We start from the raw sequence: 19,380 nt of genomic DNA, 5'->3' as shown, positions 1-19,380 counted from the left end.
TAGAACCACTATGTTGACCAGAGCTAATGATTATTTTAAGTAGTTCTAACTAACCTCTAATTAGTATTGGTCTTGAACTGTCTTTATTCCCCCACATCAGTCTAATATGAGAAACTGAATCTATTCAATCTGGCAGGTGTTTTGATACCAGCAGCCAGCTGCTTGGAGTAGGAGATGAGGAGCCATAACTCTGCTGAGCAGAAAGTTCCAACTGCTAGAAAAGAGAAAGTGGAAATGAACTAAGTCGTCCCTGCTGAAAAGATAAAGGACTGGCCCACAGGAATGATAGTTGGAAACCAGGTTGACATGTTCTCTGTCTTGACTTTTATGTTAAAAAAATAATTTTCTGAAGAATTGCTATCCTGAGGCAAATTGGAACTTGCGATTTTTTTATTTTAAAGAGTCCCAAATTGTATTTAAAAATTCTTTTTACCCCCAACAATAAATATTTAGTGAAGAATGACTCATCTAGCATGTCTCTCACTTTATGTGAAATTAAGATGAATAAAAAGTCTTTGAACTTTCCCTTTAATATCTTGGAAATATTAAATACAGGTTATCTTTTAAATGGCATCAGATTTTTAGTTTTATTTGGGAAATGAGTTTGTTTACTATCTCTGCTTTCACAAACCCAATTTAATTAACCCATTTCATTCATCAAAAATATAGCTGGAAAGTGTGAGAGCCAGCATATGGTTCAGGCATATTAATTTCAGGAACAGTTCAGTGAACAGATCCTGTGAAGACTGTAAGATCTTCTAAGGTGAAGAACAACATATTTGTCACAGGGTTATCTCATGTTCAAAGTTAAAAGGTGCCAAGAAGTCCTGAAATCAACAATGATTTCAAGACCTGGCCTGGAATTGATGGGTACCTTTTCTTGATAGCTCATTCATTCATTTATAAAACTCTTATCAATCAACTATACGCCGGGTACCAGGTGCCAAGAACACAAAGTTGAACGGGACAGGAGCTCTTTCCTAGACACCTTTGGCTGATTTGAAGGTTTCTTATTTAGTCCCAACCCAGCAGTGTTCTTGAAAGCTGGTTCCATTCTGATTGGATGATACCTGTGCTCTACTGGTTTTTAAATGTTTTGAATATTTTTTACCTCCTTGGTGGTTGCACCTGTAAATTTTAGTAACATGGAAAAACTTGTAAAATGGACTGAGTTTTAGCAGAGCTACATACAAAGTAGGAGAACCCAGCAGGGATCAGTGAACCTCAGAGGATGGATTTTGGGAAGGCTTTCCAGAGAGGCAGACAGTGAAATCTTCCTCAAGAATGAAGTTTGGGGGCAGAGATAGGAGTGTAAGAAGGGACTTGCAGGGGTAGGAAAAGTCTGGGTACTACTGGAATTACCAGGGCATACTCTTTCTTATTGAATAATAGTTGGAAGTAACTCAAGATATTATTAAATACAGCATAACAATTTCATTCAGATATTAAAAAGTTAAGATTACCTTTTATATTTTCCACAAATATTCAAAATTATCTAGAAGCATTGTTGAAAACATTTTTAAAGGTGGGAAAACAGGAAATAACCAGATAATAGAAAATAGGTTGGCCCCCAAAATGTGTAAAAGAGGATTTTAGAAAAGCCCTGCACTGACTGCCCTTTCCTAGTGATGACCTTCACTAGGCATTGAATCCTGGACAGCCTGTGCTCAGGAGGAACCATAGGGAGAACATCTTTGGCTGCCTGCCATCCTCTGAACTGGCACTGATAAACCACTAACGCACAATAATAATGGTAAATTATTCTGTCTTGTTCCAAATGATTTCAATATTATTTGGAGAGCTTTTGAATGCTTTTGAATTAAGAGAATGATTTCAACCCTAAATTTTAGGAACGTGAGAAAACTTAAAATGATTTTATTATTTTGAAGCTGAGGTGTCCTCATTCTTAAGACATATTATTTTACATGTCCTTCCATATTTCAAAATCTAAATAGATTTTTGAACAGTTCTTAGTGCCCCTAACTCCTTTGTTTTAAAAGAAATTAATCAAGATTCTTACTTAAATATATAAATTAAATATAAATTCAAATATCCAACAGTAGAGAATGTTTGTTGCATATTGGCTTGTTGATTGAATTACATCTTAAGAATTTAAAAAAACTTAAAGCTTATAAATATTACCAGAGGCAAGACCCAAAGTATCAGTGCTAGTGGTGTGTTAAGTGGTCAGCTGGCGGGTGAGGGAGCTTCGAGGTGCACTATGCCTCAACTCTGACCTCTACAGGTTGTTCTAAGAACGACAAGAGGGTTTCTGACACTTTTTAACAGTTCACTGAATTTTATTCGAGCCATAGAATTTGTCCATATGCTTTAGTTAGTTAACCTGTCCCTGATCACAGCAAACAGATTAGGAAATTATTCCATTCTAATTCAGAGAGAAAGATTCCAAACCTCTCTCATGTCTAATGTTATTCTTACTCTTTTCCAACTTGCTGGAATTTCTAACCTATTCAAGTGCCACTGTTAACACTTTATTTACCCTTTTTAGTCCTTATGAGAATGATAATTCACGAAAATTCTCTTTATTTTCTTCTTGAGAATGATTGACAAGATGGTCCTCAATTTTACTAAATGATTCTTAAGTTTTTCATACAGTTCTCATTTTCTGATCTTTAGTTATATTTATGTGTCTACTGTAAGACCTTTGCTAGATAACCAGCTGACATGAAAGATCATGAGGCAATGGCGAAAGAAATTAATTTTATGGCACTTTATGAAAACTTCCTGGAAAATTAGACCTGTACACAACCAAAAACTTCCTAGAAAATTGCAAATAAATTAAGTCAATTAACTCACAAACAAAACACTTAATGATATTTAATTAACACGAAAAGTGTTACTTAAAGCTCATTGATATCCTTTACACTCCCAAAGTGTTACTTTGATATATATATATATGAATAGGATGGTGTCAGATGCTAAAACAGAGTCATGTTTTCAGGAATTGACTACTAAGCCTGAGGCTGGGCACACAGGACCAACCTACGGTTAAGATCTGAACACTCAAAATTCCCAGCACTAACATTTCCCCAAAGGACTTGAGGAGTGCTGCTCTGGCAGAACCCCACATGACTTCCATAGCACCTCCGCCACTACCCACAGAAAATTTCACTCCCCCGTTCCCCAGATTTATTGAATATACATCTCACAAGTGACCAGGTTTGGGAACTGAAGTATTGATCAGGTTCACCGCCAGGATCTGAAGCCAAGAGGTAGGACCTCAGGAGACTGGGGGAGAGTACTCCAAGAGCGTCCCTACATAACGAGCTGACTGAGAACCAGCTCCCTGTGGAGAGGGTGGTGAGGACCAAGGGAGCCTGAAGGGAGTCTGTGTCTAAACTTTGGAGCAGCAGTCGCAGCCAGTGAAGGAGAAGGAAGGACCACTGGAGGCAACCACAGATATCACTCTTTCACAGCTCCCTGTTCTTACTCCATCACAAGAGGGAGGACGACACTGGAAAGTTTGTGTATTTCTGACCTCCCCCATATATATCTTTCTCCCTCTCTTTCCTTTTATCTGTCTTTCCCTCTATCATATTTCTCCTTTCTTCCTTCCCATTTCTCTATTTGTATTGTCTACATATTGACAATATATATAATTATATATTGTATACATATTATTACTTATATAGACAAAATACACATAGATAACATAGAGAAAGAGGGAGAGAGAATAATGACTATGAATCAATACCACCTTCAAGCTGCTCACCATCAAATAGAATAAATCAAAATGACTATGTTCAAATAGCATGCTGAAGGGTCACATGTATAAATAATTATTTAGAAGTTTATAGACACATATAGTCAACAAACCAGTTTTTAGAGGTCACACCTATATAAACCACTTATACGTCAATGACTTGAAAAATGTTTCAAATTTATCTCTTTAATGTGGTTTGATCCAAGTGTGAGTTGCTCATTTGAGGCCCCGAAAGACAAGCTACAAACACCAAAAAGCCCTCCTCCTTCGTTCCTGACCCCATGCTAAAGTCTGACTCATCTTCTTACCTGATTCTTGACTTCAGTCTCCTTTTTTAAATTTGCTTTCATCACTCTGGACTTGGCATTTATATCTGATCATTTTGGTCCCTGGCATAATTATGGCTGCATTTTGGATTTTTCCCTCCAGTTCTTCCTGTTTATTCATCGTGGTGGACAGAAATGAGACCCTCCAAGCTGAATTCCCCACTCCAACAATCCATCTTGACTTAACCTTCTCATGGAGATTTAAGCATCCACAGAAAAATATCAACTTCTTAAGCTCCACAAACATGGTCGTTTCATGAAGTTTTCTCACCCTTAGAGATCTGGATGCAGTGAGAATGTAAGAAGGTAAAGATCACTGCCAACCTTTCAACTGCTATTCTTAATCTTGAAAAGCACTCAGGGTCCTGACTACAACACACAGGTAAGACTAAGATGTCCTCCCCATCAGGACGGCCCAGATAGTGTGCAATGACAGAGCAGGCTCAAGGCCCGTCATAGCTACGAGCCCACTGGGGTTTTCGGGGATCAGTGGCTCTCAACACACTGGTGCGGTCACCTAGCTGAAGGAGTGCTCCGAGATGCTATGGGGAAGGTATTGATTCTCAGTGATTTTAAGGTATAAAATGTGGGGGCACAATCTAGGGAATCAATGCATTACATAAACAAAATAAAGAATTGTCTCACATCCCACACAACTTGTGGAAGTGTCTGCCTGACATTATCATGGGCGAAAACCTCATTTTTCTTTTTTTTTTTTGCAGTGCTGGGTATCAAACCCAGGGACTTGTGCTTGCAAGGCAAGCACTCTACTAACTGAGCTATCTCCCAGTCAAACACCTCATTTATAATTAAGCCTACAACCAATCTCCTGGTGACAAAAACACATGAAGTATTTTTACACAAATTTATTCATGCCAAATTTTGCAGGACTGATATTGTACCAATTAAGGAAATTATTCTACTTTGTTTTGTTCAGAATTTAAAAAAGGATTTGTTCACCTTCTCACAAGAACTGGTCAGAGGCAGGAATGTGGCTTGTGGTAGTTGGATCACTACTATGCATGCGTGTCTCCGTGCTGACAGCTACTGTGTGTGTGTGTAGTGATTCTGCATAAGTGCAGTTCTACAAGTTGAGCATCCCCTATCTGAAGAGCTTGGAACCAGAAGTGTTTCAGGTTTTTTCAATTTTTGGAATATCTGCACATATGCACAATGAAATATTTGGGGGATGGGACACAGGTCTAAACATGAAATTCATTTATGTTTCATATATTCTTTACACATGTAGCCTGAAGGGAAGTACAATAATTTTTTAGTAACCTGCATTTTGACTATAATCCATCATATAATGTCAGGTGTGGAATTCTCCACTTGTAGTATCATGTCAGCAGAAAAAAGTTTCAGTTTCAGAACATTCTAGATTTCTGATTTTCAGATGAGAGATGTCCCACCTGTATTACTTCTGTGTCTTATCTTTTAATACAATCATCCTTGACTATATATTGAAATAGATATTATTTTCTCCTCTCCCTATTAAACTTTTTTTCATTTTTTTATTAGTGCATTATAGTTATACATAGCATTGGGGTGCATTTTGACATAATCATACATGCATGGAATATAATTTGCTCCACTTTAGTCCCCAGTATTTCCTCTTTCCCTCCCCCCTCCTCCCTCCCCCACTCATATTTCTTATCAATCTATTTCCTTTTCTTTTCATTTATATTTTAGATAAGGTATTTAACTGATCCATTTTCAAAATTATGACTTTATTTTCTTTTCTAAAACTTGCTGTTAAAATTATATAAAGATAGTAAAAGAGATGCTGAAAGTATTTTTTTTAATAAAGAGGTATTAGCCCTGACATTGTTGAGAACCACTGATTTGATTTTATCTTACAGCTCCAAGGTCAGTTCCTCTTTCTCACAGATTGATTACACCAGTTAAAGGAAAAAAAATCAAATAAATTAATTCAAAGGTAGTGATGCCAAGGATGACAAAGGATATTTTCTGAATAGGAAAATAAATTTTAAGGAATTATTTTTTAAGTAATCAAAAATGCTATTTTCCCCCAAATCATTGCTAAACTCAAGCAGTCTTTCTAGTGTTTAGAGGTAAGGAGAGAGAACTTAAAGGAAGGCTCAGAATTCATCAGGAAGTACATTGGGAAGGTGATGTACAACTGAACAAAATTGTGAAAAATGTGCTTAAAAAGTCAAAACATACATGCAAATTATTTCATGTGTGCTTGGGGTGGCTTTTTCCTGGCATCTGTGATTTTTGTGATAGAACCAAGGATGGCATCGAGGTCCACAGGAACTAGCTCCCAGCTGGAGCTGAGCACCTGTCCCTGTCCCTAGCAATGGGTTAGATGGGAGGAGAGTTCTACTTAGCATGACCACCTCCTCTATTTCTTTGGGAGAAAACGCCACACCTGGAACAGAATGACAAAGATTAGCACATCAATTTTAAAATGTTTTTATATTGCCAAAGACATGACTCCATGTAACATTAAAGTAGTAAAAATGTTAACTCCCTCCCATACCCTTTCTCACAAATTAGAACTAAGGAGACCGAAAAGTTTCCTTCATGTCTTTCCCTCTGCATCAGTGGAAGTGCCCCTTCCCACAAAAGAGCAGCTCAGGAAGGAGATTGACATTATCAAGTCACTGGATTAGTCTCCCTTCTCTTCTTCAATTTACCATTTGTTCTCCAAGTTATTTTTTAAAATCAGTTTTATTTCACTGTTTTGCCAAGTTTGTACAGATTATCTGATTAAAACTTAATATCATCATTATCTGGAAGTGACTTTTGAAATAATCATTAATTAAATAAATTAGTTATTTCATTTTTAATGAAGAGAAGGAAAACATTTTCAAAGGGAACATTTTTTAATTAATAGACTTGTTCTCCAAGTTGTAAGACATTAGCATTTGCTGCTTTCCTCTACTCTATGACTACACATCACTTTTATCATTAAGGGAAGGAAATTATGACTGGCACTCAACAATAAGAATATTGCCTAGAAAAGTGAGTGTTTATCTCATTAAGGCTTTCAAAATGACTTCTGAGATGATGATATATTATTTCACATTCCAAGAAAAGAAAAGACAACTGTAACTATAGTTACCAAGTATACCAGGACCTCTACTTTCCAGAATAGCATCCGGACGAAGTATTTATTCAAAGAAATTGTCATGTGAACACAATTAGGGGTAGGAGGTTAGAAAAAAAATTAAATGCACCTGTCACAAATATTTTAATATGCAACATTTTTTTCAACATTTTTTCCATAAAACACATTTTGCTTCAAAAACATATCTTCAGAGATATCCTCCCTTGAGTTGTTCAAAAATACAGTCGATGACCTTTGTCCTGGTACAAAAAGCATTTATTTTCTTGTCTTCAAATTCCCAGGATGATATTTTCATAGATGGACTTGACATGCTAAATATTTTTAACAGGAAGATAGAAACTCCTATAGCTTAATAGAAAGTAGAATACCCCACTCACCATGACTTCAGAATACCCTCCTTCTACTTCCTGGAGACATGCAATTCCAGATCGCTTCTGGAAGTAGCCATGTATATCCTTGGCACTGTGATGCAGACTCTGTTATTTATTCTACATACTGACATTCAATATATTTGGCTTATTCACGGTGTAAAAGAACATAGTATCTGAAAATCACATACCTGTATTTCAATACTACATTCTTTATTTAGTAGATTTGCAATCATGATATGCAAGATACATATCACTCCCAAACTCTATTTCCCTGTTTTTAATATGGAAAAAAAGAGCAGCATCTTCTCATAATTCTGTTTTGAGAATTAAATGAGGCAATTCAAGTAGATCACAAAGTATAGAAATAGCAAGCACTCGACAGATGCCATCTGTTATTATTGGTATTGGTATTGTTACACATGTACGTGATAGCATTCAGAAGTGGAAATTACATTAAGTAAGAAAATATTTGTGCACTTTTTAAAAAGGGAAATGTTATCCTTTCCCTCCTTGGGAGCTGCCTTTCTCTAATGCATTGGCAAATGTAAGGCTGACTGACCTGTTCTCCTGAACCAACCCCTTTGCTCTCTTGGTTCCTTTGGGTTTCCCTTGCTTCACAGAGACTACTGTCCTGCTTGCAGCACAGGACAACTGCAGCCAGATGGCACAATCTGTAACTCCTGCTACATAGTGACCACAGTGCACTTATAGGGCACACAAGTATATCAGAAGGAAGGAAACAAACTTAAAAAAATTAGATCATTGGAGAAAAAAAGAAGTCTTTTCCCCCACAACGTATCACCCTGTTAGTGACAATCCAGTTGTTCTCCTTGCTTCTCTAACTTGATCACTGCCTTTCTTCTACCCAAACAGGGTCTCTTTCACTCTCAAAGGGTTAGTATTCACTACCCCCCGCCCCCTTCCCCAAGGTTGATGTCTCATCTCCTTTCTCTTCCTGACATGATCCATAGGATATAAGGTACTATAGTTGCAGTTTCAAGATGGTAGACTAGAGGGTGACTGCATTTCATGTCGCTCCAGGACTCAGGATTCAAGAAGAGGAGGTATGGAGAGACTCGGGACCAACTCAGAGTCACCAGGTGAGTCTCTCCCACTGGGTGAGGCTCCCTGGATGGGGCGGTACTCCTGGAATGCAGGGAACATTGTGGAGTAGAGTTGCCCAGCGAGACTCCCGCAGTGGAGCAGTGAACCTGGACAACTGGGAGCATTGTAGAGGAGGGCTGCCTAGCGAGAGGCTTCGGTGCAAGTTGAGGATCCCAGGCCCTGGTGGCAGGACCGGGCTGCAGGCAGCTTGTCGGAGGAGGGGCCGCCCAGGGAAAGACTTCGGCACAGGTGAGGCTCCCTGACCCAGGTGGCAGTTCTAGACCCCAGGGATTGTCGCAGAGGAGGGCTGCCCAGCCCAGGCAGTAGTTCTGGACCGAAGGGAACTTCTCAGAGGAGAGCTGCCCAGCAAGACTTCCCCACCAGGTGAGTCTTGCCTGCCAGGTGAGGCTTTGCCACCAGTGCGGTAGAACCAGAGACACAGGCCTAGACCAGCCGTGCCCCAACTCGCAGTCTACTCCCCCTTTGGCTGACTATCAGTCAACAAGTGGAGGAGCCTCTGCCCACTAGCAGGGAATATGCCTCACCTGAAGGTCACACCCCGAGAAGGGCAGCTTCCTTGTGGAGCACTGCATTATCAAGTTCCTCCAAGACTTCAGGCTACTGAAGGCTAGGAGGCAAGATATTGGAAATCTATAGGGACACTATAAGTCAACAGGGGAAATCTGCAATATCTCAGAGTTTCAGTACTAGAGGGGTAGATACCTGACCAATATAAGATAACAAGGGAAGAAAATGTCCCAAACAAACCTAGATGCTACATCAATAAAATCCAATGACAGCATGGCAGAAGAAATGTCAGAAAGGGAGTTTAGAATGTACATATTTAAAATGATCAGAAAACCAAACAATGAGATGAAAGAGCAAATGGAGGTTTTGAATGATCACAACAATCAACGGTTAAAAGAGCAAATACAGGAAGCAAAAGATCATTTCAATAAAGAGTTAGAGATACTGAAAAAAAAAACAGAAATTCTTGAAATGAAGGAAACAATAAACCAAATTAAAACTCCATAGAAAGCATAACCAATAGGATAGAACACCTGGAAGACAGAACCTCAGACATTGAAGACAAAATATTTAATCTTGAAAACAAAATTGACCAAACAGAGAAGATGGTAAGAAATCATGAACAGAATCTACAGGAATTATGGGATATCATGAAAAGGACAAATTTAAGAATTATTGGGATTGAGGAAGGCACAGAGATACAAACCAAAGGAATGAACAATCTATTCAATGAAATAATATCAGAAAATTTCCCAAATATGAAGAATGAAATAGAAAATCAAGTACAAGAGGCTTATAGGACTCCACATACACAAAATTACAACAGAACCACACCAAGGCACATTATAATGAAAATACCTAACATACAAAATAAAGACAGAATTTTAAAGGCTGCGAGAGAAAAGAATCGAATTACATTCAGGGGGAAACCAATACAGATATCAGCAGATTTTTCAACCCTGACCCCAAAACCTAGAAGGGTATGGAACAACGTTTTTCAAGCTCTGAAAGAAAACAGATGCCAACCAAGAATCTTATACCCAGCAAAACTTACCTTCAGATTTGAAGACGAAATAAAATCCTTCCATGATAAATAAAAGCTAAAAGAATTTACAAAAAGAAAGCTGGCACTACAGAATATTCTCAGCAAAATATCCCATGAGGAAGAGATGTAAAGTAACGAAGTAAATCAGCAAAGGGAGGAACTACCCTAAAGGAACAACCAAATAAAGGAGAAACCAAGTTGTGTCAAAAACCAAAAATGAGCCAAGTGTCCAGGAATACAAATCATATCTCAATAATAACCCTGAATGTTAATGGCCTGAACTCATCAATCAAAAGATATATACTGGAAGATTGGATTAAAAAGAAAGATCCAACAATATGCTTCCTGCAAGAGACTCATCTCATAGAAAGAGATACCCACAGACTAAAGGTGAAATGATGGGAAAAAACATACCATGCACATGGACACAGCAAAAAATCCAGAGTATTCATTCTCATATCACATAATGTGGACTTCAAGCCAAAGTTAGAAGGGATAAAGAAGGACATTTCATACTCTTTAAGGGAAGCATAAATCAGCAAGACATAATAATCATAAATATTTATGCCCCAAACAGTGGCTCATCCTTGTACATCAAACAAATCCTTCTCAATTTCAGGAATCAAGTAGACCACAACACAATAGATGACTTTAACACAACTCTCGTCCCACTGGACAGATCTTCCAAACAAAAATTGAACAAAGAAACCATAGATCTTAATAACAAAATCAATAATTTAGACTTAATAGACATATATAGAATATAATACCAGCCAATGAAGAGCAAATACACTTTCTTCTCACAGCACATGGATCCTTCTCTAAAATAGACCATAAATTATGCCACAAAGCTAAAGTTAGCAAATACAAGAAAATAGAGATACTACCTTGTTTCTATCAGATCATAATGGATTGAAATTAGAAATAAATGACAATGTAAAAAACAAAATACTCCAATACCTGGAGATTAAATAATACGCTATTGAATGATGAATGGATAACACAAGATATCGGGGGGAAATAAAAAAATTCTTAGCGGTAAACGAGAACAAAGATACATCATATCAAAATCTTTGGGACACTATGAAAGCAGTACTTACAGGAAAATTTATTTCATGGAGTGCATTCAATAAAAGAAAAAAATCAACAAATGACTTAACACTACAGCTCAAAGCCCTAGAAAAAGAAGAACATAGCAACACCAAAAGTAGTAGAAGACAGAAAATAATTAAAATCAGAGCTGAAATCAATGAAATTGAAACAAAAGAAACAATAGAAAAACTGAAAAAATAAAAAGTTGGTTCTTTGAAAAAATAAACAAAATTGATAAACCCTTAGTCACACCAACAAAGAGGAGAGAAAACTCAAATTACTAAAATTCAGAAGGAACAAGGAAATATCATGACAGACATGATTGAAATACAAAGCATAATCAGAAACTATTTTGTAAATCTATACTCTTAAAAAATAGAAAATTTCAAAGACATCAACAGGTTTCTAGAGACATATGAATTACCTAAACTGAACCAGGAGGACATACACAATTTAAATAGACCAATTTCAAGCAATGAAATAGAAGAAGTCATCAAAAACCTATCAACAAAGAAAAGTCCAGGACCAGATGGGTTCTCAGACGAGTTCTACAAAACCTTTAAAGAAGAGTTCATTCCAATACTCCTCAAAGTATTCCATGAAATAGAAGAGGAGGTAATCCTTCCAAACTCATTCTATGAAGCCAATATTCCCCTGATACCTAAACCAGACAGAGACACATCAAGGAAAGAAAATTTCAGACCAATATCCTTAATGAACATCAACACAAAAATTCTCAACAAAATTTTAGCAAATCGCATACAAAAACATATTAAAAAGATAGTGCACCATGATCAAGTGGGTTTCATCCCAGAGATGCAAGGTTGGTTCAACATCAGGAAATCAATAAATGTCATTCACCATATCAATAGACTTAATGTCAAAAGTCACGTGATTATTTCAATAGATGCAGAAAAAGCATTTGATAAAATACAGCATCCCTTCATGCTCAAAACACTAGAAAAAATAGGGATAGTGGGAACATTCCTTAACATTGTAAAGGCCATCTATGCTAAGCCCATGGCCAATATCATTCTAAATGGTGAAAAACTGAAAGCATTCCCCCTAAAAACTGGAACAAGGCAGGGATGCCCTCTTTCACCGCTTCTATTCAACATCATTCTTGAAACTCTAGCCAGAGCAATTAGACAGACCAAAGAAATTAAAGGGATACAAATAGGAAAAGAAGAACTCAAACTACCCCTGTTCGCTGATGACATGATTATATACTTAGAGGAACCAGGAAATTCCACCAGAAAACTTTTAGAATTCATAAGTTAATTCAGTAAAGTAACGGGATATAAGATCAATGCTCATAAATCTAAGGTATTTTTATACATAAGTGATGAATCTTCAGAAAGAGAAGTTAGGAAATCTACCCCATTCACAATATCCCCGAAAAAAGTAAATTACTTGGGAATCAATCTAACAAAAGAGGTGAAAGACCTCTACAATGAGAGCTACAGAACACTAAAGAAAGAAATTAAAGAAAACCTCAGAAGATGGAAAGATCTCCCATGTTCTGGGATAGGAAGAATTAATATTGTCAAAAGGGCCATACTACCAAAAGTGCTATACAGATTCAATGCAATTCCAATTAAAATCCCAATGATGTACCTTACAGAAATAGGGCAAGCAATCATGAAATTCATCTGGAAGAATAAGAAACCCAGAATAGCTATAGCAATCCTTAGCAGGATGAATGAAGCAGGGGGTATCGCAAGACCAGATTTTCAACTATACTACAAAACAATATTAATGAAAACGGCATGGTATTGGTACCAAAATAGACAGGTGGATCAATGGTACAGAATAGAGGACGTGGACACAAACCCAAATAAATACAATTTTCTCATACTAGTCAAAGGTGCCAAAAATATGCAATGGAGAAAAGATAGTCTCTTCAACAAAGGGTGCTGGGAAAACTGGAAACCCTTATGCAGCAGAATGAAACTAAACCCCTATCTCTCACCATGCACAAAAATCAACTCACAATGGATCAAGGACCTTGAAATCAGACCAGAGACCCTGCATCTTATAGAAGAAAAAGTAGGTCCAAATCTTCACCTTGTTGGCTTAGGATCAGACTTCCTTAACAGGACTCCCATAGCACAAAAAATAAGAGCAAGAATCAATAACTGGGATAGATTCAAACTAAAAAGCTTTCTCTCAGCAAAGGAAACTATCAGCAATGGGAAGAGAGAGCCTACAGAGTGGTAGAAAATCTTTGCCACTCATACTTCAGATAGAGCACTAATTTCCAGAATATATAAAGAACTCAAAAAACTCTACACAAAGAATACAAATAAACCAATCAACAAATGGGCTAAGGAAATGAATAGACACTTCACAAAAGATCTACAAGCAATCAACAGACATATGAAAAAATGTTCAACATCTCTAGTAATAAGAGGAATGCAAATCAAAACTACCCTAAGATTCCATCTCACCCCAATTAGAATGGCAATTATCAAGAATACTAGCAACAATAGGTGTTGGCAAGGATGTGGGGGAAAAAGGTACACTCATACATTGCTGGTGGTGTTGCTAATCAGTGCAGCCACTGTGGAAAGCAGTGTGGAGATTCCTTAGAAAACTTGGAATGGAACCACCATTTGACCCAGCTATCCCACTCCTTGGCCTATACCCAAAGAACTTAAAATCAGCATACTACAGAGGTACAGCACAATAGTGTTCATAGCTGCTCAATTCACAATAACTAGATCATGGAACCAATGTAGATGCCCTTCAATTGATGAATGGATAAAGAAACTGTGGTGTATATGTATATAATGGAATATTACTCAGTCATAAAGAATAATAAAATTATGGCATTTGCAGGCAAATAGATGAAATTGGAGAATATCATGCTAAGTGAGATAAACCAATCTCAAAAAACCAAAGGATGAATTATCTCACTGATAAACGGATGATGACACATAATGGGGGTGGGAGGGAGGCAAGAATGGAGGAAGGAGGGACTGTAGAGAGGGAAAAGATGGTTGGGAGGGATGGGGAGAAGGAAAAAATAACAGAATGAATCAAACAGTATTATCCTATGTAAATGCATGATTACACGAATGGTATGCCTCTACTTCATTTACATATAGAGAAACAAGTTGTACACCATTTGTTTACAATAAAAAAATTAAATAAATAATTTAAAAATAGGTACTATGGCACTTTTCTCAGAGACTGTTATTCAATTTAGAATTATACCTGGAGGGGTATCTAATACATAGCTGGTAATTAAGCCCACAGACAGCAGAACAATCTTTATCACTCTAAGGTTTAGTTTATTTCTTTACCAGTGTTTGGAGAAAATAATCTTTCTTATCCTTCCAAGATAGGTAGGAAGAAACAATTCTTTAATCCCACATACAAGCACATATAGACCTCTCGACAACAAAATAAAAGCAAAAATCAGAGACAAAAATCAGAGGTATTATTGAAGAATGTATTTTCTTAAAAAATAAACAAAGTCCATAACCACAAAGCTGATAGCCAGCTACATTATTATGCACAGCAACATTTGTTCCTTAGTTCTTTTTTATGGGACACCTGGATTACAATCCTGACTTCATCCTATTCTTCCTTCCTTCAGAAATCTTCAGTTGGCACCTCTGCTTCAACCAAAGAGGTTCAGGGGACCCAAGGATCTGTGCCTAGAGTTGCTCTGGCTCCTCCACCAGAAGCCCATAGACATGTCAGTATATGTAAAGGCTCCTGATTTTGTGGCCAAATTATTCAATTACCTTGTTAGATGGAGTGAATTTTAGTTGATTCATTTTGATTTTTCAGGTGTAAATGATAACACTGTAAATCACAATAACACAGATACTCTGTAATGATTGATGTTACTAGAGAAATATAGGTTTAAAAATCAGCAAAGTAGGAATATTTTTTGAAAACGACCCTCATTCTAATAGAAATGGACTGCATATTATTTAAATCACCAAAAAAAAAAAAAATGGAACAAATTTAGTCAAAAGTCAGGACAGGAAAAGAATATGGTGAGGAAAGTATAACAAAAAGTAAATGGAACTTCTGCTGCTGGACTTGACAGAGAAACAGGCAAAAAAGTACAAAAGTAACTATTTTCTGGCATTAAACAATAGGCTGTGAAAGATTATGATTCTCCAGAGAAGAATAACAAGAATAACTGTAACCCTAAATTGTATTTGCCCTGGATTACAACCTGGACGTACTTTTCCACTGTGGCTCAGGGAGGTGGGCTTCAAGAGGACTGACGAGTTAAGGAGGCCAAGAGTAGAGCTCTCTGCTACTCATGGGTTCGAATTTAGACAGAAGCGCCAACACAGTCCTTGAAACTCTAGCCAGAGCAATTAGACAGAAAAAAGAAATTAAAGGGATATGAACAGGAAAAGAACTCAAACTATCCCTGTTTGCAGAGGACATGATTCTATATTTAGAAGACCCAAAAAACTCCACCAGAAAACTTCTAGAACTCATAAATGAATTCAGCAAAGTAGCAGTATATAAAATTAACACCCATTAATCAATTGCATTCCTATATATCAGTGATGAATCAACTAAAAAGACTGAAAGAGAAATTAGGAAAACTATCTCATTCCAATGGCCTTGAAAAAAATAAAATATTTGGGAGTCAAAATAATAAAAGAGGTGAAAGACCTCTACAATGAGCCTTACAGAGCACTAAAGAAAGAAATTGAAGAAGACCTTAGAAGATGGAAAGATCTCCCATGATCTTGGATAGGAAGACTTTAGTATAGTCAAAATGACCATACAATCAAAAACCCTATACAGATTTAATGTAATTCCTATTAAAATTCCAATGATGTTCTTCATGAATATAGGAAAAGCAGTCATAAAATTTGTATTGAAGTGGTGAAAGAGGGTATACCTGTCTTGTTCCAGTTTTTTGAGGAAATGCTTTCAATTTTTCTCCATTTAGAATGACATTGGCCTTGGGTTTAATATATATAACTTTTACAATGTTGAAGTATGTTCCTAATATCCCTAGTTTTTCTAGTGTTTTGAACATGAATGGATGCTGAATTTTGTCAAATGCTTTTTCTGCATCTACTGAGATAATCATGTGATCTTTGTTTTTAAGTCTATTGATGTGATGAATTACCTTTATTGATTTCCATATATTGAAATACTCTTGCCTCCCTGGTATGAATTCCACTTGATCATGGTGCACTATCAGTCTGTTTTTGCATGTGATTTGCCAGTATTTTATTAAGATTTTTTGCATCTATATTCATCAGGGATATTGGTCTGAAGTTTTCTTTCCTAATGTGTCTTTGGTTTTAGTATAAGAGTGATACTAGCTTTATAGTATGAGATAGGAAGGGCTCCTTCCTTTTATATTTCATAGGCTAGTTTGAGGAGGATTGGTGTTAATTCTTCTTTGAAGGTCTTGTAGAACTCAACTGAGAATCCATCTCATCCAGGTTTTTCTTTCTTGGTAGACTTTTGATAGCATAATCAAATTCATTGCTTGAAAGTGGTCTGTTTAAATTTTCTAGGTCCTCCTGATTCAATTTGGGTAGGTCATATGTCTTTAGATATCTGTTGATTCTTCAAGATTTTCTATTTTATTAGAGTATAAATTTTCAAAATAGTTTCTGATTATCATCTATATTTCAATAATGTGATATTTCCTTTTTCATCATGAATTTTAGTAATTTGAGTTTTCTCTCTCTTTCTCTTCATTACCTTGGCTAAGGGCTTACCAATTTTATTAATTTTTTCAAAGAACCTGCTTTTTGTTTGATAGATTTTTTTGTTTGTTTCAATTTCATTGATTTCAGCTCTGATTTAATTATTTCCTGTCTTCTGTTGTTTTTGGTGTTGGTTTGTTTTTCTTGTTCTAGGGCTTTGAGATGTAATGTTAGGTTATTTATTTGGTGACTCTATCCTTTTAGTGAATGAGCTCAATGCAATGAATTACCTTCATTGTGTCCCAGAGATTTTCATATATTGTATCACTATTCTTATTTATCTCTAAGAAATTTTTAATTTCATTCCTGATTTCTTCTGCTATCCAATAGTAATTTAATAGTTTCCAGGAGTTAGAGCAGCTTCTTCTTCTTTTTTTTTTTTTTTTTTGGATTTGCTAAGAGTTGCTTTGTGGCCTAAGATATGGTCTATTTTAGAGAAGGATCCGTGTGCTGCTGTGAAGGAACTGTATTCAGTCATTGATGGATGAAATATTCTATATATCTGTTAATCCTAAAATATTAATTGCATTTTTTAGTTCTATAGCTTCTTTATTTAATTTTTTGTTTGGAGGATCTATTAAGTAGTAACAGAAGTGTGTTGAAGTCCAACCAGTACTATTGTGTTGTGGTCTATTTGATTCTTGAAATGAAGAAGGGTTTATTTGATGTATGTAGCACTCCATTGTTTGGAGCATAAATATTTATGATTTTTTTATCTTGTTGATGAATGATTCCCTTAAGCAGTATAAAATGTCCTTCTTTGTTCCTTCTGATTCACTTTGGCTTGAAGCCCACTTTATCTTATATAAAGATAGAAACCCTTGCTTGTTTACAAGATTTATGTTAATGGTATATTTTTCCCATCCTTTTACCTTTAGTCTGTCAATGACTTTGCCTATGAGGTGAGTTCATTGAGTATAGCATATTGTTGTGTCTTGTTTTTTAATCCAATCTGCCAGTCTATGTCTTTTTATTAGTTTAGGCCATTTACAGTGAAAGTTATTAATGAGAAATTATTTTTATTTCCTGTCATTTTGACTTATTTCTGGGCTTTCATTTGAATTAGTTTCTCCTTTGATTAACTATTCTTCTAGTAGAGTTTCTCCCTTTGCTGGTTTTCACTCTTATTTTTCATTTCTTTTTCATGAAGCATTTAATTGAGTATGTTTTGTAGTGTAGGCTTTCTAGTTGTGAATTCTTTTACATTTTGTTTATCATGAAAGGTTTTTATTTCATCAATTCTGAAGCTTAATTTTTCTGGGTATAGTATTCTTGGCTGGCATTCATTTTCTTTTAGAGGATCGTTTATATTATTTCAAGATATTCTTGCTTTGAGTGTCTGAGTTGGGAAATCAGCTGAGATCTAGATTGGTTTTCCTCTAAATATGACCTGTCATTTTTTCTCTGGCAGCCTTTAAAAATCCCATTCTTATTCTGCATGTTAAACTTTTTCATAATAATGTTCCTTGATATGGGTCTGTTGTAATTTTGTATATTTGTGGTCCTGTAATCCTCTTGTGTCTGATTTCCCATGTTATTCTTCAGGTTTGGGAAATTTTCTGATATTATTTCATTAAAAAGTTTGTGCATTCTTTTGATTTTTATCTCCAAGGTTTTATCTATCCCAATAAATCTTCAATTTTATCTTTTCAAATTATTCCATATTTCTTGGAAGTTCTGTTCATGGTCTTTTGACCTCTGTTTTCCATGGTCAACTTTATTTTCAAGATTATATATTTTGTCTTCATTGTTGAAACTCTGTTTTCCAAATGGTGTAGTCTGTTGGTAATGCTTTTCATTGAATTTTTAAATTAGTTTATTGATTCCTTCATTTCAAGAATTTCTCCTTGATTTTTTTTCAGAATCTCTATCTCTTTATCAAAGTGATAGTTCACTTCTTGTATTTTCTTTCTGATTTTATTCCCTCATCACTCTTTACTTCGTAGGTAAGTTTAACTATGTACATTCTAAACTCCTTCTCTGATAGCCACTGTGGTATCAATAGATTCTGTTATTTAAGTATCTTGGTTTGTTGGGGCAATTGCTTCCTTGCTTTTTCACATTGTTTGTGAGTTTACCCATCTAACAGTATGAATCTGAGCCAATATGGTTTCTACCCTGTAGATTTTTTATTAAAAAAAATTTAATACCTTTATTTTATTTATTTATTTTTATAGGTGCTGAATATTGAACCCAGTGCCTCACACATGCTTGGCAAGTGCCACAAGAGCAACAACCACACCCCTACCCTCCAGACTTATGGTGTCCCTGAAGGTTTCCAGTACCTCACCATTTATGGGGAGACAAATAATAACAACAACCAAAGCAAATAATACACAGCATTAAACCAATGATATTTACAATGTTGTTACAAAACAGAAA

The sequence above is a fragment of the Sciurus carolinensis genome, chromosome 8 (genome assembly GCF_902686445.1).
Source record: "Sciurus carolinensis chromosome 8, mSciCar1.2, whole genome shotgun sequence".
Taxonomy (NCBI): Eukaryota; Metazoa; Chordata; class Mammalia; order Rodentia; family Sciuridae; genus Sciurus; species Sciurus carolinensis.
This window is presented reverse-complemented; position numbering follows the sequence as displayed.